This window comes from Salvia hispanica, chromosome 4 (assembly GCF_029641045.1).
Source record: "Salvia hispanica isolate PSC_SH4W2 chromosome 4, Shi_PSC_v1, whole genome shotgun sequence".
Classification (NCBI taxonomy): domain Eukaryota; kingdom Viridiplantae; phylum Streptophyta; class Magnoliopsida; order Lamiales; family Lamiaceae; genus Salvia; species Salvia hispanica.
The window spans coordinates 27,570,274-27,588,124 of NC_142695.1; the positions used below are offsets into that span (position 1 = coordinate 27,570,274).

The 17,851-nt window shown below is 50.5% G+C and overlaps 27 non-coding genes and 8 pseudogenes across 27 annotated transcripts; all 35 read right to left on the reverse strand.

The window, feature by feature from the left end:
* Nucleotides 1-105: 105 nt before the first annotated feature.
* On the reverse strand, nt 106-224 carry LOC148928197 (5S ribosomal RNA; annotated as a pseudogene).
* A 399-nt stretch (nt 225-623) lies between these two features.
* On the reverse strand, nt 624-742 carry LOC148928198 (5S ribosomal RNA). The gene has a single exon (XR_016129229.1). It is a non-coding gene; the product is annotated as a 5S ribosomal RNA (ribosomal RNA).
* Nucleotides 743-1,140: 398 nt separating this feature from the next.
* Nucleotides 1,141-1,259, reverse strand: LOC148928199 (5S ribosomal RNA; annotated as a pseudogene).
* Nucleotides 1,260-1,653: 394 nt separating this feature from the next.
* On the reverse strand, nt 1,654-1,772 carry LOC148928200 (5S ribosomal RNA). The gene has a single exon (XR_016129369.1). It is a non-coding gene; the product is annotated as a 5S ribosomal RNA (ribosomal RNA).
* Nucleotides 1,773-2,171: 399 nt separating this feature from the next.
* Nucleotides 2,172-2,290, reverse strand: LOC148928201 (5S ribosomal RNA). Its single transcript, XR_016129230.1, has one exon. It is a non-coding gene; the product is annotated as a 5S ribosomal RNA (ribosomal RNA).
* Nucleotides 2,291-2,688: 398 nt separating this feature from the next.
* On the reverse strand, nt 2,689-2,807 carry LOC148928202 (5S ribosomal RNA; annotated as a pseudogene).
* A 394-nt stretch (nt 2,808-3,201) lies between these two features.
* Nucleotides 3,202-3,320, reverse strand: LOC148928203 (5S ribosomal RNA). The gene has a single exon (XR_016129370.1). It is a non-coding gene; the product is annotated as a 5S ribosomal RNA (ribosomal RNA).
* A 404-nt stretch (nt 3,321-3,724) lies between these two features.
* On the reverse strand, nt 3,725-3,843 carry LOC148928204 (5S ribosomal RNA). Its single transcript, XR_016129231.1, has one exon. It is a non-coding gene; the product is annotated as a 5S ribosomal RNA (ribosomal RNA).
* A 397-nt stretch (nt 3,844-4,240) lies between these two features.
* LOC148928205 (5S ribosomal RNA) lies at nt 4,241-4,359 on the reverse strand (annotated as a pseudogene).
* A 365-nt stretch (nt 4,360-4,724) lies between these two features.
* LOC148928206 (5S ribosomal RNA) lies at nt 4,725-4,843 on the reverse strand. The gene has a single exon (XR_016129446.1). It is a non-coding gene; the product is annotated as a 5S ribosomal RNA (ribosomal RNA).
* Nucleotides 4,844-5,242: 399 nt separating this feature from the next.
* Nucleotides 5,243-5,361, reverse strand: LOC148928207 (5S ribosomal RNA). Its single transcript, XR_016129233.1, has one exon. It is a non-coding gene; the product is annotated as a 5S ribosomal RNA (ribosomal RNA).
* A 356-nt stretch (nt 5,362-5,717) lies between these two features.
* On the reverse strand, nt 5,718-5,836 carry LOC148928208 (5S ribosomal RNA; annotated as a pseudogene).
* Nucleotides 5,837-6,201: 365 nt separating this feature from the next.
* On the reverse strand, nt 6,202-6,320 carry LOC148928209 (5S ribosomal RNA). Its single transcript, XR_016129371.1, has one exon. It is a non-coding gene; the product is annotated as a 5S ribosomal RNA (ribosomal RNA).
* A 394-nt stretch (nt 6,321-6,714) lies between these two features.
* LOC148928210 (5S ribosomal RNA) lies at nt 6,715-6,833 on the reverse strand. Its single transcript, XR_016129619.1, has one exon. It is a non-coding gene; the product is annotated as a 5S ribosomal RNA (ribosomal RNA).
* A 399-nt stretch (nt 6,834-7,232) lies between these two features.
* Nucleotides 7,233-7,351, reverse strand: LOC148928211 (5S ribosomal RNA). Its single transcript, XR_016129234.1, has one exon. It is a non-coding gene; the product is annotated as a 5S ribosomal RNA (ribosomal RNA).
* A 397-nt stretch (nt 7,352-7,748) lies between these two features.
* On the reverse strand, nt 7,749-7,867 carry LOC148928212 (5S ribosomal RNA). Its single transcript, XR_016129313.1, has one exon. It is a non-coding gene; the product is annotated as a 5S ribosomal RNA (ribosomal RNA).
* Nucleotides 7,868-8,261: 394 nt separating this feature from the next.
* Nucleotides 8,262-8,380, reverse strand: LOC148928213 (5S ribosomal RNA). The gene has a single exon (XR_016129372.1). It is a non-coding gene; the product is annotated as a 5S ribosomal RNA (ribosomal RNA).
* Nucleotides 8,381-8,779: 399 nt separating this feature from the next.
* Nucleotides 8,780-8,898, reverse strand: LOC148928214 (5S ribosomal RNA). Its single transcript, XR_016129314.1, has one exon. It is a non-coding gene; the product is annotated as a 5S ribosomal RNA (ribosomal RNA).
* A 394-nt stretch (nt 8,899-9,292) lies between these two features.
* Nucleotides 9,293-9,411, reverse strand: LOC148928215 (5S ribosomal RNA). The gene has a single exon (XR_016129373.1). It is a non-coding gene; the product is annotated as a 5S ribosomal RNA (ribosomal RNA).
* Nucleotides 9,412-9,810: 399 nt separating this feature from the next.
* Nucleotides 9,811-9,929, reverse strand: LOC148928216 (5S ribosomal RNA). The gene has a single exon (XR_016129235.1). It is a non-coding gene; the product is annotated as a 5S ribosomal RNA (ribosomal RNA).
* Nucleotides 9,930-10,326: 397 nt separating this feature from the next.
* Nucleotides 10,327-10,445, reverse strand: LOC148928217 (5S ribosomal RNA; annotated as a pseudogene).
* A 365-nt stretch (nt 10,446-10,810) lies between these two features.
* On the reverse strand, nt 10,811-10,929 carry LOC148928218 (5S ribosomal RNA). Its single transcript, XR_016129447.1, has one exon. It is a non-coding gene; the product is annotated as a 5S ribosomal RNA (ribosomal RNA).
* A 399-nt stretch (nt 10,930-11,328) lies between these two features.
* Nucleotides 11,329-11,447, reverse strand: LOC148928219 (5S ribosomal RNA). The gene has a single exon (XR_016129236.1). It is a non-coding gene; the product is annotated as a 5S ribosomal RNA (ribosomal RNA).
* Nucleotides 11,448-11,845: 398 nt separating this feature from the next.
* Nucleotides 11,846-11,964, reverse strand: LOC148928220 (5S ribosomal RNA). Its single transcript, XR_016129315.1, has one exon. It is a non-coding gene; the product is annotated as a 5S ribosomal RNA (ribosomal RNA).
* Nucleotides 11,965-12,358: 394 nt separating this feature from the next.
* LOC148928221 (5S ribosomal RNA) lies at nt 12,359-12,477 on the reverse strand (annotated as a pseudogene).
* A 395-nt stretch (nt 12,478-12,872) lies between these two features.
* On the reverse strand, nt 12,873-12,991 carry LOC148928222 (5S ribosomal RNA). Its single transcript, XR_016129374.1, has one exon. It is a non-coding gene; the product is annotated as a 5S ribosomal RNA (ribosomal RNA).
* A 399-nt stretch (nt 12,992-13,390) lies between these two features.
* Nucleotides 13,391-13,509, reverse strand: LOC148928223 (5S ribosomal RNA). Its single transcript, XR_016129316.1, has one exon. It is a non-coding gene; the product is annotated as a 5S ribosomal RNA (ribosomal RNA).
* A 394-nt stretch (nt 13,510-13,903) lies between these two features.
* On the reverse strand, nt 13,904-14,022 carry LOC148928224 (5S ribosomal RNA). The gene has a single exon (XR_016129375.1). It is a non-coding gene; the product is annotated as a 5S ribosomal RNA (ribosomal RNA).
* A 399-nt stretch (nt 14,023-14,421) lies between these two features.
* On the reverse strand, nt 14,422-14,540 carry LOC148928225 (5S ribosomal RNA). The gene has a single exon (XR_016129237.1). It is a non-coding gene; the product is annotated as a 5S ribosomal RNA (ribosomal RNA).
* A 398-nt stretch (nt 14,541-14,938) lies between these two features.
* LOC148928226 (5S ribosomal RNA) lies at nt 14,939-15,057 on the reverse strand. The gene has a single exon (XR_016129317.1). It is a non-coding gene; the product is annotated as a 5S ribosomal RNA (ribosomal RNA).
* A 394-nt stretch (nt 15,058-15,451) lies between these two features.
* LOC148928227 (5S ribosomal RNA) lies at nt 15,452-15,570 on the reverse strand (annotated as a pseudogene).
* A 395-nt stretch (nt 15,571-15,965) lies between these two features.
* Nucleotides 15,966-16,084, reverse strand: LOC148928228 (5S ribosomal RNA). Its single transcript, XR_016129377.1, has one exon. It is a non-coding gene; the product is annotated as a 5S ribosomal RNA (ribosomal RNA).
* A 399-nt stretch (nt 16,085-16,483) lies between these two features.
* Nucleotides 16,484-16,602, reverse strand: LOC148928229 (5S ribosomal RNA). Its single transcript, XR_016129318.1, has one exon. It is a non-coding gene; the product is annotated as a 5S ribosomal RNA (ribosomal RNA).
* Nucleotides 16,603-16,996: 394 nt separating this feature from the next.
* LOC148928230 (5S ribosomal RNA) lies at nt 16,997-17,115 on the reverse strand. Its single transcript, XR_016129378.1, has one exon. It is a non-coding gene; the product is annotated as a 5S ribosomal RNA (ribosomal RNA).
* Nucleotides 17,116-17,514: 399 nt separating this feature from the next.
* LOC148928231 (5S ribosomal RNA) lies at nt 17,515-17,633 on the reverse strand. Its single transcript, XR_016129238.1, has one exon. It is a non-coding gene; the product is annotated as a 5S ribosomal RNA (ribosomal RNA).
* Between the last annotated feature and the right edge of the window lie 218 nt (nt 17,634-17,851).

Genomic DNA, 17,851 nt, shown 5'->3' on the forward strand with positions numbered 1-17,851 from the left:
GATTGTTGTTCATTTTTTTCCTTTTAATCGCCAACCTCTAATCGAGTTCGGACCACAGCAAGACCAACTGAACGGAAATAAAAAAAATGAACGCATTCGCAAAAAAGGGTACAACACGAGGACTTCCAAGGGGATCACCCATCCTAGTACTACTCTCGCCCAAGCACGCTTAATTTCGGATTTCTGATGGGATCCGGTGCATTAGTGCTGGTATGATCGCACCCAGCAATAGCCCCGCACTTTATTCTTTCATAGCGTACGCTCCCGTGTGCAGGTTTTGATCCCCCACCCCTCAAACGAGCATAACCTTTGATCCGGAGGGAGTTACGGGACCCACAGCATATCACCGTGAAGCTCTGGCCGACCCGCACGTGCAGCGATACGGGTACATCCTGTGGCTACTCCGGGAAACAAAAAGAGGCCGTTTTCGAGCCATTTCGGCCACTTTTAGTTCGCAGCTACTGTTTTTCGGCACGTTTAAGGTTGTAGGACCCGCTCATCACCGGCTCGTGGAGATTGTCGTAGCTTTTTTTCATTTTACTCGCCAACCGCTAATCGAGTTTCGGACCACAGCAAGACCAACCGAACGGAAAAAAAAATAAAAATGAACGCACTTGCAAAAAGAGGTGCAACACGAGGTCTTCCAAGGGGGTCACCCATCCTAGTACTACTCTCGCCCAAGCACGCTTAACTTCGGAGTTCTGATGGGATCCGGTGCATTAGTGCTGGTACGATCGCACCCATCAATAGCCCCGCACTTTATTCTTTCATACCGTACGCTCCCGTGCGTAGGTTCTGATCCCCCACCCTTCAGACGGGCATAACTTTTGATCCGGAAGGAGTTACGGGACCCCCAGCATATCACCGCGAAGCTCTCGCCGACCCGCACGTGCAGAGATACGGGTACATCCCGTGGCTACTCCGGGAATCAAAAAGTGGCTGTTTCGAGCCATTTCAGCCACTTTTAGTTCGCAGCTACTGTTTTTCGGCACGTTTAAGGTTGTAGGACCCGCTCATCACCGGCTCGTGGAGATTGTCGTAGCTTTTTTTCATTTTACTCGCCAACCGCTAATCGAGTTTCGGACCACAGCAAGACCAACCGAACGGAAAAAAAAATAAAAATGAATGCACTTGCAAAAAGAGGTGCAACACGAGGTCTTCCAAGGGGGTCACCCATCCTAGTACTACTCTCGCCCAAGCACGCTTAACTTCGGAATTCTGATGGGATCCGGTGCATTAGTGATTGTATGATCGCACCCATCAATAACCCCGCACTTTATTCTTTCATAGCGTACGCTCCCGTACGCAGGTTATGATCCCCCACCCTTCAGACGGGCATAAATTTTGATCCGGAAGGAGTTACGGGACCCTCAGCATATCACCGCGAAGCTTTCGCCGAGCCCCACGTGCTGAGATATGGGTACAGCTCGTGGCTACTACGAGAAGCAAATAGAGGCCATTTCGAGCCATTTCGGCCACTTTTAGTTCGCAGCTACTATTTTTCGGCACGTTTAAGGTTTTGAGACCCGCTCATCACCGGCTAGTAGAGATTGTTGTTCATTTTTTTCCTTTTAATCGCCAACCTCTAATCGAGTTCGGACCACAGCAAGACCAACTGAACGGAAATAAAAAAAATGAACGCATTCGCAAAAAAGGGTACAACACGAGGACTTCCCAGGGGATCACCCATCCTAGTACTACTCTCGCCCAAGCACGCTTAATTTCGGAGTTCTGATGGGATCCGGTGCATTAGTGCTGGTATGATCGCACCCAGCAATAACCCCGCACTTTATTCTTTCATAGCGTACGCTCCCGTGTGCAGGTTTTGATCCCCCACCCCTCAAACGAGCATAACCTTTGATCCGGAGGGAGTTACGGGACCCACAGCATATCACCGCGAAGCTCTGGCCGACCCGCACGTGCAGCGATACGGGTACATCCTGTGGCTACTCCGGGAAACAAAAAGAGGCCGTTTTCGAGCCATTTCGGCCACTTTTAGTTCGCAGCTACTGTTTTTCGGCACGTTTAAGGTTGTAGGACCCGCTCATCACCGGCTCGTGGAGATTGTCGTAGCTTTTTTTCATTTTACTCGCCAACCGCTAATCGAGTTTCGGACCACAGCAAGACCAACCGAACGGAAAAAAAAATAAAAATGAACGCACTTGCAAAAAGAGGTGCAACACGAGGTCTTCCAAGGGGGTCACCCATCCTAGTACTACTCTCGCCCAAGCACGCTTAACTTCGGAGTTCTGATGGGATCCGGTGCATTAGTGCTGGTACGATCGCACCCATCAATAGCCCCGCACTTTATTCTTTCATACCGTACGCTCCCGTGCGTAGGTTCTGATCCCCCACCCTTCAGACGGGCATAACTTTTGATCCGGAAGGAGTTACGGGACCCCCAGCATATCACCGCGAAGCTCTCGCCGACCCGCACGTGCAGAGATATGGGTACATCCCGTGGCTACTCCGGGAATCAAAAAGTGGCTGTTTCGAGCCATTTCAGCCACTTTTAGTTCGCAGCTACTGTTTTTCGGCACGTTTAAGGTTGTAGGACCCGCTCATCACCGGCTCGTGGAGATTGTCGTAGCTTTTTTTCATTTTACTCGCCAACCGCTAATCGAGTTTCGGACCACAGCAAGACCAACCGAACGGAAAAAAAAATAAAAATGAATGCACTTGCAAAAAGAGGTGCAACACGAGGTCTTCCAAGGGGGTCACCCATCCTAGTACTACTCTCGCCCAAGCACGCTTAACTTCGGAGTTCTGATGGGATCCGGTGCATTACTGCTTGTATGATCACACCCATCAATAACCCCGCACTTTATTCTTTCATAGCGTACGCTCCCGTACGCAGGTTATGATCCCCCACCCTTCAGACGGGCATAAATTTTGATCCGGAAGGAGTTACGGGACCCTCAGCATATCACCGCGAAGCTTTCGCCGAGCCCCACGTGCTGAGATATGGGTACAGCTCGTGGCTACTACGAGAAGCAAATAGAGGCCATTTCGAGCCATTTCGGCCACTTTTAGTTCGCAGCTACTATTTTTCGGCACGTTTAAGGTTTTGAGACCCGCTCATCACCGGCTAGTGGAGATTGTTGTTCATTTTTTTCCTTTTAATCGCCAACCTCTAATCGAGTTCGGACCACAGCAAGACCAACTGAACGGAAATAAAAAAAATGAACGCATTCGCAAAAAAGGGTACAACACGAGGACTTCCCAGGGGATCACCCATCCTAGTACTACTCTCGCCCAAGCACGCTTAATTTCGGAGTTCTGATGGGATCCGGTGCATTAGTGCTGGTATGATCGCACCCAGCAATAGCCCCGCACTTTATTCTTTCATAGCGTACGCTCCCGTGTGCAGGTTTTGATCCCCCACCCCTCAAACGAGACGAGCATAACCTTTGATCCGGAGGGAGTTACGGGACCCACAGCATATCACCGCGAAGCTCTGGCCGACCCGCACGTGCAGCGATACGGGTACATCCTGTGGCTACTCCGGGAAACAAAAAGAGGCCGTTTTCGAGCCATTTCGGCCACTTTTAGTTCGCAGCTACTGTTTTTCGGCACGTTTAAGGTTGTAGGACCCGCTCATCACCGGCTCGTGGAGATTGTCGTAGCTTTTTTTCATTTTACTCGCCAACCGCTAATCGAGTTTCGGACCACAGCAAGACCAACCGAACGGAAAAAAAAATAAAAATGAACGCACTTGCAAAAAGAGGTGCAACACGAGGTCTTCCAAGGGGGTCACCCATCCTAGTACTACTCTCGCCCAAGCACGCTTAACTTCGGAGTTCTGATGGGATCCGGTGCATTAGTGCTGGTACGATCGCACCCATCAATAGCCCCGCACTTTATTCTTTCATACCGTACGCTCCCGTGCGTAGGTTCTGATCCCCCACCCTTCAGACGGGCATAACTTTTGATCCGGAAGGAGTTACGGGACCCCCAGCATATCACCGCGAAGCTCTCGCCGACCCGCACGTGCAGAGATACGGGTACATCCCGTGGCTACTCCGGGAATCAAAAAGTGGCTGTTTTGAGCCATTTCAGCCACTTTTAGTTCGCAGCTACTGTTTTTCGGCACGTTTAAGGTTGTAGGACCCGCTCATCACCGGCTCGTGGAGATTGTCGTAGCTTTTTTTCATTTACTCGCCAACCGCTAATCGAGTTTCGGACCACAGCAAGACCAACTGAACGGAAAAAAAAATAAAAATGAACGCACTTGCAAAGAGAGGTGCAACACGAGGTCTTCCAAGGGGGTCAACCATCCTAGTACTACTCTCGCCCAAGCACGCTTAACTTCGGAGTTCTGATGGGATCCGCTGCATTAGTGCTGGTACGATCGCACCCATCAATAGCCCCGCACTTTATTCTTTCATACCGTACGCTCCCGTGCGCAGGTTCTGATCCCCCACCCTTCAGACGGGCATAAATTTTGATCCGGAAGGAGTTATGGGTACAGCTCCACGTGCTGAGATACGGGTACAGCTCGTGGCTACTACGAGAAGCAAATAGAGGCCATTTCGAGCCATTTCGGCCACTTTTAGTTCGCAGCTACTATTTTTCGGCACGTTTAAGGTTTTGAGACCCGCTCATCACCGGCTAGTGGAGATTGTTGTTCATTTTTTTCCTTTTAATCGCCAACCTCTAATCGAGTTCGGACCACAGCAAGACAAACTAAACGGAAATAAAAAAAATGAACGCATTCGCAAAAAAGGGTACAACACGAGGACTTCCCAGGGGATCACCCATCCTAGTACTACTCTCGCCCAAGCACGCTTAATTTCGGAGTTCTAATGGGATCCGGTGCATTAGTGCTGGTATGATCGCACCCAGCAATAGCCCCGCACTTTATTCTTTCATAGCGTACGCTCCCGTGTGCAGGTTTTGATCCCCCACCCCTCAAACGAGCATAACCTTTGATCCGGAGGGAGTTACGGGACCCACAGCATATCACCGCGAAGCTCTGGCCGACCCGCACGTGCAGCGATACGGGTACATCCTGTGGCTACTCCGGGAAACAAAAAGAGGCCGTTTTCGAGCCATTTCGGCCACTTTTAGTTCGCAGCTACTGTTTTTCGGCACGTTTAAGGTTGTAGGACCCGCTCATCACCGGCTCGTGGAGATTGTCGTAGCTTTTTTTCATTTTACTCGCCAACCGCTAATCGAGTTTCGGACCACAGCAAGACCAACCGAACGGAAAAAAAAATAAAAATGAACGCACTTGCAAAAAGAGGTGCAACACGAGGTCTTCCAAGGGGGTCACCCATCCTAGTACTACTCTCGCCCAAGCACGCTTAACTTCGGAGTTCTGATGGGATCCGGTGCATTAGTGCTGGTACGATCGCACCCATCAATAGCCCCGCACTTTATTCTTTCATACCGTACGCTCCCGTGCGTAGGTTCTGATCCCCCACCCTTCAGACGGGCTCACCGCGAAGCTCTCGCCGACCCGCACGTGCAGAGATACGGGTACATCCCGTGGCTACTCCGGGAATCAAAAAGTGGCTGTTTCGAGCCATTTCAGCCACTTTTAGTTCGCAGCTACTGTTTTTCGGCACGTTTAAGGTTGTAGGACCCGCTCATCACCGGCTCGTGGAGATTGTCGTAGCTTTTTTTCATTTACTCGCCAACCGCTAATCGAGTTTCGGACCACAGCAAGACCAACCGAACGGAAAAAAAAATAAAAATGAACGCACTTGCAAAGAGAGGTGCAACACGAGGTCTTCCAAGGGGGTCAACCATCCTAGTACTACTCTCGCCCAAGCACGCTTAACTTCGGAGTTCTGATGGGATCCGCTGCATTAGTGCTGGTACGATCGCACCCATCAATAGCCCCGCACTTTATTCTTTCATACCGTACGCTCCCGTGCGCAGGTTCTGATCCCCCACCCTTCAGACGGGCATAAATTTTGATCCGGAAGGAGTTATGGGTACAGCTCCACGTGCTGAGATACGGGTACAGCTCGTGGCTACTACGAGAAGCAAATAGAGGCCATTTCGAGCCATTTCGGCCACTTTTAGTTCGCAGCTACTATTTTTCGGCACGTTTAAGGTTTTGAGACCCGCTCATCACCGGCTAGTGGAGATTGTTGTTCATTTTTTTCCTTTTAATCGCCAACCTCTAGTCGAGTTCGGACCACAGCAAGACCAACTGAACGGAAATAAAAAAAATGAACGCATTCGCAAAAAAGGGTACAACACGAGGACTTCCCAGGGGATCACCCATCCTAGTACTACTCTCGCCCAAGCACGCTTAATTTCGGAGTTCTGATGGGATCCGGTGCATTAGTGCTGGTATGATCGCACCCATCAATAACCCCGCACTTTATTCTTTCATAGCGTACGCTCCCGTACGCAGGTTATGATCCCCCACCCTTCAGACGGGCATAAATTTTGATCCGGAAGGAGTTACGGGACCCTCAGCATATCACCGCGAAGCTTTCGCCGAGCCCCACGTGCTGAGATACGGGTACAGCTCGTGGCTACTACGAGAAGCAAATAGAGGCCATTTCGAGCCATTTCGGCCACTTTTAGTTCGCAGCTACTATTTTTCGGCACGTTTATGGTTTTGAGACCCGCTCATCACCGGCTAGTGGAGATTGTTGTTCATTTTTTTCCTTTTAATCGCCAACCTCTAGTCGAGTTCGGACCACAGCAAGACCAACTGAACGGAAATAAAAAAAATGAACGCATTCGCAAAAAAGCGTACAACACGAGGACTTCCCAGGGGATCACCCATCCTAGTACTACTCTCGCCCAAGCACGCTTAATTTCGGAGTTCTGATGGGATCCGGTGCATTAGTGCTGGTATGATCGCACCCAGCAATAGCTCCGCACTTTATTCTTTCATAGCGTACGCTCCCGTGTGCAGGTTTTGATCCCCCACCCCTCAAACGAGCATAACCTTTGATCCGGAGGGAGTTACGGGACCCACAGCATATCACCGCGAAGCTCTGGCCGACCCGCACGTGCAGCGATACGGGTACATCCTGTGGCTACTCCGGGAAACAAAAAGAGGCCGTTTTCGAGCCATTTCGGCCACTTTTAGTTCGCAGCTACTGTTTTTCGGCACGTTTAAGGTTGTAGGACCCGCTCATCACCGGCTCGTGGAGATTGTCGTAGCTTTTTTTCATTTTACTCGCCAACCGCTAATCGAGTTTCGGACCACAGCAAGACCAACCGAACGGAAAAAAAAATAAAAATGAACGCACTTGCAAAAAGAGGTGCAACACGAGGTCTTCCAAGGGGGTCACCCATCCTAGTACTACTCTCGCCCAAGCACGCTTAACTTCGGAGTTCTGATGGGATCCGGTGCATTAGTGCTGGTACGATCGCACCCATCAATAGCCCCGCACTTTATTCTTTCATACCGTACGCTCCCGTGCGTAGGTTCTGATCCCCCACCCTTCAGACGGGCATAACTTTTGATCCGGAAGGAGTTACGGGACCCCCAGCATATCACCGCGAAGCTCTCGCCGACCCGCAAGTGCAGAGATACGGGTACATCCCGTGGCTACTCCGGGAATCAAAAAGTGGCTGTTTCGAGCCATTTCAGCCACTTTTAGTTCGCAGCTACTGTTTTTCGGCACGTTTAAGGTTGTAGGACCCGCTCATCACCGGCTCGTGGAGATTGTCGTAGCTTTTTTTCATTTTACTCGCCAACCGCTAATCGAGTTTCGGACCACAGCAAGACCAACCGAACGGAAAAAAAATAAAAATGAATGCACTTGCAAAAAGAGGTGCAACACGAGGTCTTCCAAGGGGGTCACCCATCCTAGTACTACTCTCGCCCAAGCACGCTTAACTTCGGAGTTCTGATGGGATCCGGTGCATTAGTGCTTGTATGATCGCACCCATCAATAACCCCGCACTTTATTCTTTCATAGCGTACGCTCCCGTACGCAGGGTATGATCCCCCACCCTTCAGACGGGCATAAATTTTGATCCGGAAGGAGTTACGGGACCCTCAGCATATCACCGCGAAGCTTTCGCCGAACCCCACGTGCTGAGATACGGGTACAGCTCGTGGCTACTACGAGAAGCAAATAGAGGCCATTTCGAGCCATTTCGGCCACTTTTAGTTCGCAGCTACTATTTTTCGGCACGTTTAAGGTTTTGAGACCCGCTCATCACCGGCTAGTGGAGATTGTTGTTCATTTTTTTCCTTTTAATCGCCAACCTCTAATCGAGTTCGGACCACAGCAAGACCAACTGAACGGAAATAAAAAAAATGAACGCATTTGCAAAAAAGGGTACAACACGAGGACTTCCCAGGGGATCACCCATCCTAGTACTACTCTCGCCCAAGCACGCTTAATTTCGGAGTTCTGATGGGATCCGGTGCATTAGTGCTGGTATGATCGCACCCAGCAATAGCCCCGCACTTTATTCTTTCATAGCGTACGCTCCCGTGTGCAGGTTTTGATCCCCCACCCCTCAAACGAGCATAACCTTTGATCCGGAGGGAGTTACGGGACCCACAGCATATCACCGCGAAGCTCTGGCCGACCCGCACGTGCAGCGATATGGGTACATCCTGTGGCTACTCCGGGAAACAAAAAGAGGCCGTTTTCGAGCCATTTCGGCCACTTTTAGTTCGCAGCTACTGTTTTTCGGCATGTTTAAGGTTGTAGGACCCGCTCATCACCGGCTCGTGGAGATTGTCGTAGCTTTTTTTCATTTTACTCGCCAACCGCTAATCGAGTTTCGGACCACAGCAAGACCAACCGAACGGAAAAAAAAATAAAAATGAACGCACTTGCAAAAAGAGGTGCAACACGAGGTCTTCCAAGGGGGTCACCCATCCTAGTACTACTCTCGCCCAAGCACGCTTAACTTCGGAGTTCTGATGGGATCCGGTGCATTAGTGCTTGTATGATCGCACCCATCAATAACCCCGCACTTTATTCTTTCATAGCGTACGCTCCCGTACGCAGGTTATGATCCCCCACCCTTCAGACGGGCATAAATTTTGATCCGGAAGGAGTTACGGGACCCTCAGCATATCACCGCGAAGCTTTCGCCGAGCCCCACGTGCTGAGATACGGGTACAGCTCGTGGCTACTACGAGAAGCAAATAGAGGCCATTTCGAGCCATTTCGGCCACTTTTAGTTCGCAGCTACTATTTTTCGGCACGTTTAAGGTTTTGAGACCCGCTCATCACCGGCTAGTGGAGATTGTTGTTCATTTTTTTCCTTTTAATCGCCAACCTCTAATCGAGTTCGGACCACAGCAAGACCAACTGAACGGAAATAAAAAAAATGAACGCATTCGCAAAAAAGGGTACAACACGAGGACTTCCCAGGGGATCACCCATCCTAGTACTACTCTCGCCCAAGCACGCTTAATTTCGGAGTTCTGATGGGATCCGGTGCATTAGTGCTGGTATGATCGCACCCAGCAATAGCCCCGCACTTTATTCTTTCATAGCGTACGCTCCCGTGTGCAGGTTTTGATCCCCCACCCCTCAAACGAGCATAACCTTTGATCCGGAGGGAGTTACGGGACCCACAGCATATCACCGCGAAGCTCTGGCCGACCCGCACGTGCAGCGATACGGGTACATCCTGTGGCTACTCCGGGAAACAAAAAGAGGCCGTTTTCGAGCCATTTCGGCCACTTTTAGTTCGCAGCTACTGTTTTTCGGCACGTTTAAGGTTGTAGGACCCGCTCATCACCGGCTCGTGGAGATTGTCGTAGCTTTTTTTCATTTTACTCGCCAACCGCTAATCGAGTTTCGGACCACAGCAAGACCAACCGAACGGAAAAAAAAATAAAAATGAACGCACTTGCAAAAAGAGGTGCAACACGAGGTCTTCCAAGGGGGTCACCCATCCTAGTACTACTCTCGCCCAAGCACGCTTAACTTCGGAGTTCTGATGGGATCCGGTGCATTAGTGCTGGTACGATCGCACCCATCAATAGCCCCGCACTTTATTCTTTCATACCGTACGCTCCCGTGCGTAGGTTCTGATCCCCCACCCTTCAGACGGGCATAACTTTTGATCCGGAAGGAGTTACGGGACCCCCAGCATATCACCGCGAAGCTCTCGCCGACCCGCACGTGCAGAGATACGGGTACATCCCGTGGCTACTCCGGGAATCAAAAAGTGGCTGTTTTGAGCCATTTCAGCCACTTTTAGTTCGCAGCTACTGTTTTTCGGCACGTTTAAGGTTGTAGGACCCGCTCATCACCGGCTCGTGGAGATTGTCGTAGCTTTTTTTCATTTACTCGCCAACCGCTAATCGAGTTTCGGACCACAGCAAGACCAACTGAACGGAAAAAAAAATAAAAATGAACGCACTTGCAAAGAGAGGTGCAACACGAGGTCTTCCAAGGGGGTCAACCATCCTAGTACTACTCTCGCCCAAGCACGCTTAACTTCGGAGTTCTGATGGGATCCGCTGCATTAGTGCTGGTACGATCGCACCCATCAATAGCCCCGCACTTTATTCTTTCATACCGTACGCTCCCGTGCGCAGGTTCTGATCCCCCACCCTTCAGACGGGCATAAATTTTGATCCGGAAGGAGTTATGGGTACAGCTCCACGTGCTGAGATACGGGTACAGCTCGTGGCTACTACGAGAAGCAAATAGAGGCCATTTCGAGCCATTTCGGCCACTTTTAGTTCGCAGCTACTATTTTTCGGCACGTTTAAGGTTTTGAGACCCGCTCATCACCGGCTAGTGGAGATTGTTGTTCATTTTTTTCCTTTTAATCGCCAACCTCTAATCGAGTTCGGACCACAGCAAGACAAACTAAACGGAAATAAAAAAAATGAACGCATTCGCAAAAAAGGGTACAACACGAGGACTTCCCAGGGGATCACCCATCCTAGTACTACTCTCGCCCAAGCACGCTTAATTTCGGAGTTCTAATGGGATCCGGTGCATTAGTGCTGGTATGATCGCACCCAGCAATAGCCCCGCACTTTATTCTTTCATAGCGTACGCTCCCGTGTGCAGGTTTTGATCCCCCACCCCTCAAACGAGCATAACCTTTGATCCGGAGGGAGTTACGGGACCCACAGCATATCACCGCGAAGCTCTGGCCGACCCGCACGTGCAGCGATACGGGTACATCCTGTGGCTACTCCGGGAAACAAAAAGAGGCCGTTTTCGAGCCATTTCGGCCACTTTTAGTTCGCAGCTACTGTTTTTCGGCACGTTTAAGGTTGTAGGACCCGCTCATCACCGGCTCGTGGAGATTGTCGTAGCTTTTTTTCATTTTACTCGCCAACCGCTAATCGAGTTTCGGACCACAGCAAGACCAACCGAACGGAAAAAAAAATAAAAATGAACGCACTTGCAAAAAGAGGTGCAACACGAGGTCTTCCAAGGGGGTCACCCATCCTAGTACTACTCTCGCCCAAGCACGCTTAACTTCGGAGTTCTGATGGGATCCGGTGCATTAGTGCTGGTACGATCGCACCCATCAATAGCCCCGCACTTTATTCTTTCATACCGTACGCTCCCGTGCGTAGGTTCTGATCCCCCACCCTTCAGACGGGCATAACTTTTGATCCGGAAGGAGTTACGGGACCCCCAGCATATCACCGCGAAGCTCTCGCCGACCCGCACGTGCAGAGATACGGGTACATCCCGTGGCTACTCCGGGAATCAAAAAGTGGCTGTTTCGAGCCATTTCAGCCACTTTTAGTTCGCAGCTACTGTTTTTCGGCACGTTTAAGGTTGTAGGACCCGCTCATCACCGGCTCGTGGAGATTGTCGTAGCTTTTTTTCATTTTACTCGCCAACCGCTAATCGAGTTTCGGACCACAGCAAGACCAACCGAACGGAAAAAAAAATAAAAATGAATGCACTTGCAAAAAGAGGTGCAACACGAGGTCTTCCAAGGGGGTCACCCATCCTAGTACTACTCTCGCCCAAGCACGCTTAACTTCGGAGTTCTGATGGGATCCGGTGCATTAGTGCTTGTATGATCGCACCCATCAATAACCCCGCACTTTATTCTTTCATAGCGTACGCTCCCGTACGCAGGTTATGATCCCCCACCCTTCAGACGGGCATAAATTTTGATCCGGAAGGAGTTACGGGACCCTCAGCATATCACCGCGAAGCTTTCGCCGAGCCCCACGTGCTGAGATACGGGTACAGCTCGTGGCTACTACGAGAAGCAAATAGAGGCCATTTCGAGCCATTTCGGCCACTTTTAGTTCGCAGCTACTATTTTTCGGCACGTTTAAGGTTTTGAGACCCGCTCATCACCGGCTAGTGGAGATTGTTGTTCATTTTTTTCCTTTTAATCGCCAACCTCTAGTCGAGTTCGGACCACAGCAAGACCAACTGAACGGAAATAAAAAAAATGAACGCATTCGCAAAAAAGGGTACAACACGAGGAGTTCCAAGGGGGTCACCCATCCTAGTACTACTCTCGCCTAAGCACGCTTAATTTCGGAGTTCTGATGGGATCAGGTGCATTAGTGCTGGTATGATCGCACCCAGCAATAGCCCCGCACTTTATTCTTTCATAGCGTACGCTCCCGTGTGCAGGTTTTGATCCCCCACCCCTCAAACGAGCATAACCTTTGATCCGGAGGGAGTTACGGGACCCACAGCATATCACCGCGAAGCTCTGGCCGACCCGCACGTGCAGCGATACGGGTACATCCTGTGGCTACTCCGGGAAACAAAAAGAGGCCGTTTTCGAGCCATTTCGGCCACTTTTAGTTCGCAGCTACTGTTTTTCGGCACGTTTAAGGTTGTAGGACCCGCTCATCACCGGCTAGTGGAGATTGTTGTTCATTTTTTTCCTTTTAATCGCCAACCTCTAATCGAGTTCGGACCACAGCAAGACCAACTGAACGGAAATAAAAAAAATGAACGCATTCGCAAAAAAGGGTACAACACGAGGACTTCCCAGGGGATCACCCATCCTAGTACTACTCTCGCCCAAGCACGCTTAATTTCGGAGTTCTGATGGGATCCGGTGCATTAGTGCTGGTATGATCGCACCCAGCAATAGCCCCGCACTTTATTCTTTCATAGCGTACGCTCCCGTGTGCAGGTTTTGATCCCCCACCCCTCAAACGAGCATAACCTTTGATCCGGAGGGAGTTACGGGACCCACAGCATATCACCGCGAAGCTCTGGCCGACCCGCACGTGCAGCGATACGGGTACATCCTGTGGCTACTCCGGGAAACAAAAAGAGGCCGTTTTCGAGCCATTTCGGCCACTTTTAGTTCGCAGCTACTGTTTTTCGGCATGTTTAAGGTTGTAGGACCCGCTCATCACCGGCTCGTGGAGATTGTCGTAGCTTTTTTTCATTTTACTCGCCAACCGCTAATCGAGTTTCGGACCACAGCAAGACCAACCGAACGGAAAAAAAAATAAAAATGAACGCACTTGCAAAAAGAGGTGCAACACGAGGTCTTCCAAGGGGGTCACCCATCCTAGTACTACTCTCGCCCAAGCACGCTTAACTTCGGAGTTCTGATGGGATCCGGTGCATTAGTGCTTGTATGATCGCACCCATCAATAACCCCGCACTTTATTCTTTCATAGCGTACGCTCCCGTACGCAGGTTATGATCCCCCACCCTTCAGACGGGCATAAATTTTGATCCGGAAGGAGTTACGGGACCCTCAGCATATCACCGCGAAGCTTTCGCCGAGCCCCACGTGCTGAGATACGGGTACAGCTCGTGGCTACTACGAGAAGCAAATAGAGGCCATTTCGAGCCATTTCGGCCACTTTTAGTTCGCAGCTACTATTTTTCGGCACGTTTAAGGTTTTGAGACCCGCTCATCACCGGCTAGTGGAGATTGTTGTTCATTTTTTTCCTTTTAATCGCCAACCTCTAATCGAGTTCGGACCACAGCAAGACCAACTGAACGGAAATAAAAAAAATGAACGCATTCGCAAAAAAGGGTACAACACGAGGACTTCCCAGGGGATCACCCATCCTAGTACTACTCTCGCCCAAGCACGCTTAATTTCGGAGTTCTGATGGGATCCGGTGCATTAGTGCTGGTATGATCGCACCCAGCAATAGCCCCGCACTTTATTCTTTCATAGCGTACGCTCCCGTGTGCAGGTTTTGATCCCCCACCCCTCAAACGAGCATAACCTTTGATCCGGAGGGAGTTACGGGACCCACAGCATATCACCGCGAAGCTCTGGCCGACCCGCACGTGCAGCGATACGGGTACATCCTGTGGCTACTCCGGGAAACAAAAAGAGGCCGTTTTCGAGCCATTTCGGCCACTTTTAGTTCGCAGCTACTGTTTTTCGGCACGTTTAAGGTTGTAGGACCCGCTCATCACCGGCTCGTGGAGATTGTCGTAGCTTTTTTTCATTTTACTCGCCAACCGCTAATCGAGTTTCGGACCACAGCAAGACCAACCGAACGGAAAAAAAAATAAAAATGAACGCACTTGCAAAAAGAGGTGCAACACGAGGTCTTCCAAGGGGGTCACCCATCCTAGTACTACTCTCGCCCAAGCACGCTTAACTTCGGAGTTCTGATGGGATCCGGTGCATTAGTGCTGGTACGATCGCACCCATCAATAGCCCCGCACTTTATTCTTTCATACCGTACGCTCCCGTGCGTAGGTTCTGATCCCCCACCCTTCAGACGGGCATAACTTTTGATCCGGAAGGAGTTACGGGACCCCCAGCATATCACCGCGAAGCTCTCGCCGACCCGCACGTGCAGAGATACGGGTACATCCCGTGGCTACTCCGGGAATCAAAAAGTGGCTGTTTCGAGCCATTTCAGCCACTTTTAGTTCGCAGCTACTGTTTTTCGGCACGTTTAAGGTTGTAGGACCCGCTCATCACCGGCTCGTGGAGATTGTCGTAGCTTTTTTTCATTTTACTCGCCAACCGCTAATCGAGTTTCGGACCACAGCAAGACCAACCGAACGGAAAAAAAAATAAAAATGAATGCACTTGCAAAAAGAGGTGCAACACGAGGTCTTCCAAGGGGGTCACCCATCCTAGTACTACTCTCGCCCAAGCACGCTTAACTTCGGAGTTCTGATGGGATCCGGTGCATTAGTGCTTGTATGATCGCACCCATCAATAACCCCGCACTTTATTCTTTCATAGCGTACGCTCCCGTACGCAGGTTATGATCCCCCACCCTTCAGACGGGCATAAATTTTGATCCGGAAGGAGTTACGGGACCCTCAGCATATCACCGCGAAGCTTTCGCCGAGCCCCACGTGCTGAGATACGGGTACAGCTCGTGGCTACTACGAGAAGCAAATAGAGGCCATTTCGAGCCATTTCGGCCACTTTTAGTTCGCAGCTACTATTTTTCGGCACGTTTAAGGTTTTGAGACCCGCTCATCACCGGCTAGTGGAGATTGTTGTTCATTTTTTTCCTTTTAATCGCCAACCTCTAGTCGAGTTCGGACCACAGCAAGACCAACTGAACGGAAATAAAAAAAATGAACGCATTCGCAAAAAAGGGTACAACACGAGGAGTTCCAAGGGGGTCACCCATCCTAGTACTACTCTCGCCTAAGCACGCTTAATTTCGGAGTTCTGATGGGATCAGGTGCATTAGTGCTGGTATGATCGCACCCAGCAATAGCCCCGCACTTTATTCTTTCATAGCGTACGCTCCCGTGTGCAGGTTTTGATCCCCCACCCCTCAAACGAGCATAACCTTTGATCCGGAGGGAGTTACGGGACCCACAGCATATCACCGCGAAGCTCTGGCCGACCCGCACGTGCAGCGATACGGGTACATCCTGTGGCTACTCCGGGAAACAAAAAGAGGCCGTTTTCGAGCCATTTCGGCCACTTTTAGTTCGCAGCTACTGTTTTTCGGCACGTTTAAGGTTGTAGGACCCGCTCATCACCGGCTAGTGGAGATTGTTGTTCATTTTTTTCCTTTTAATCGCCAACCTCTAATCGAGTTCGGACCACAGCAAGACCAACTGAACGGAAATAAAAAAAATGAACGCATTCGCAAAAAAGGGTACAACACGAGGACTTCCCAGGGGATCACCCATCCTAGTACTACTCTCGCCCAAGCACGCTTAATTTCGGAGTTCTGATGGGATCCGGTGCATTAGTGCTGGTATGATCGCACCCAGCAATAGCCCCGCACTTTATTCTTTCATAGCGTACGCTCCCGTGTGCAGGTTTTGATCCCCCACCCCTCAAACGAGCATAACCTTTGATCCGGAGGGAGTTACGGGACCCACAGCATATCACCGCGAAGCTCTGGCCGACCCGCACGTGCAGCGATACGGGTACATCCTGTGGCTACTCCGGGAAACAAAAAGAGGCCGTTTTCGAGCCATTTCGGCCACTTTTAGTTCGCAGCTACTGTTTTTCGGCATGTTTAAGGTTGTAGGACCCGCTCATCACCGGCTCGTGGAGATTGTCGTAGCTTTTTTTCATTTTACTCGCCAACCGCTAATCGAGTTTCGGACCACAGCAAGACCAACCGAACGGAAAAAAAAATAAAAATGAACGCACTTGCAAAAAGAGGTGCAACACGAGGTCTTCCAAGGGGGTCACCCATCCTAGTACTACTCTCGCCCAAGCACGCTTAACTTCGGAGTTCTGATGGGATCCGGTGCATTAGTGCTTGTATGATCGCACCCATCAATAACCCCGCACTTTATTCTTTCATAGCGTACGCTCCCGTACGCAGGTTATGATCCCCCACCCTTCAGACGGGCATAAATTTTGATCCGGAAGGAGTTACGGGACCCTCAGCATATCACCGCGAAGCTTTCGCCGAGCCCCACGTGCTGAGATACGGGTACAGCTCGTGGCTACTACGAGAAGCAAATAGAGGCCATTTCGAGCCATTTCGGCCACTTTTAGTTCGCAGCTACTATTTTTCGGCACGTTTAAGGTTTTGAGACCCGCTCATCACCGGCTAGTGGAGATTGTTGTTCATTTTTTTCCTTTTAATCGCCAACCTCTAATCGAGTTCGGACCACAGCAAGACCAACTGAACGGAAATAAAAAAAATGAACGCATTCGCAAAAAAGGGTACAACACGAGGACTTCCCAGGGGATCACCCATCCTAGTACTACTCTCGCCCAAGCACGCTTAATTTCGGAGTTCTGATGGGATCCGGTGCATTAGTGCTGGTATGATCGCACCCAGCAATAGCCCCGCACTTTATTCTTTCATAGCGTACGCTCCCGTGTGCAGGTTTTGATCCCCCACCCCTCAAACGAGCATAACCTTTGATCCGGAGGGAGTTACGGGACCCACAGCATATCACCGCGAAGCTCTGGCCGACCCGCACGTGCAGCGATACGGGTACATCCTGTGGCTACTCCGGGAAACAAAAAGAGGCCGTTTTCGAGCCATTTCGGCCACTTTTAGTTCGCAGCTACTGTTTTTCGGCACGTTTAAGGTTGTAGGACCCGCTCATCACCGGCTCGTGGAGATTGTCGTAGCTTTTTTTCATTTTACTCGCCAACCGCTAATCGAGTTTCGGACCACAGCAAGACCAACCGAACGGAAAAAAAAATAAAAATGAACGCACTTGCAAAAAGAGGTGCAACACGAGGTCTTCCAAGGGGGTCACCCATCCTAGTACTACTCTCGCCCAAGCACGCTTAACTTCGGAGTTCTGATGGGATCCGGTGCATTAGTGCTGGTACGATCGCACCCATCAATAGCCCCGCACTTTATTCTTTCATACCGTACGCTCCCGTGCGTAGGTTCTGATCCCCCACCCTTCAGACGGGCATAACTTTTGATCCGGAAGGAGTTACGGGACCCCCAGCATATCACCGCGAAGCTCTCGCCGACCCGCACGTGCAGAGATACGGGTACATCCCGTGGCTACTCCGGGAATCAAAAAGTGGCTGTTTCGAGCCATTTCAGCC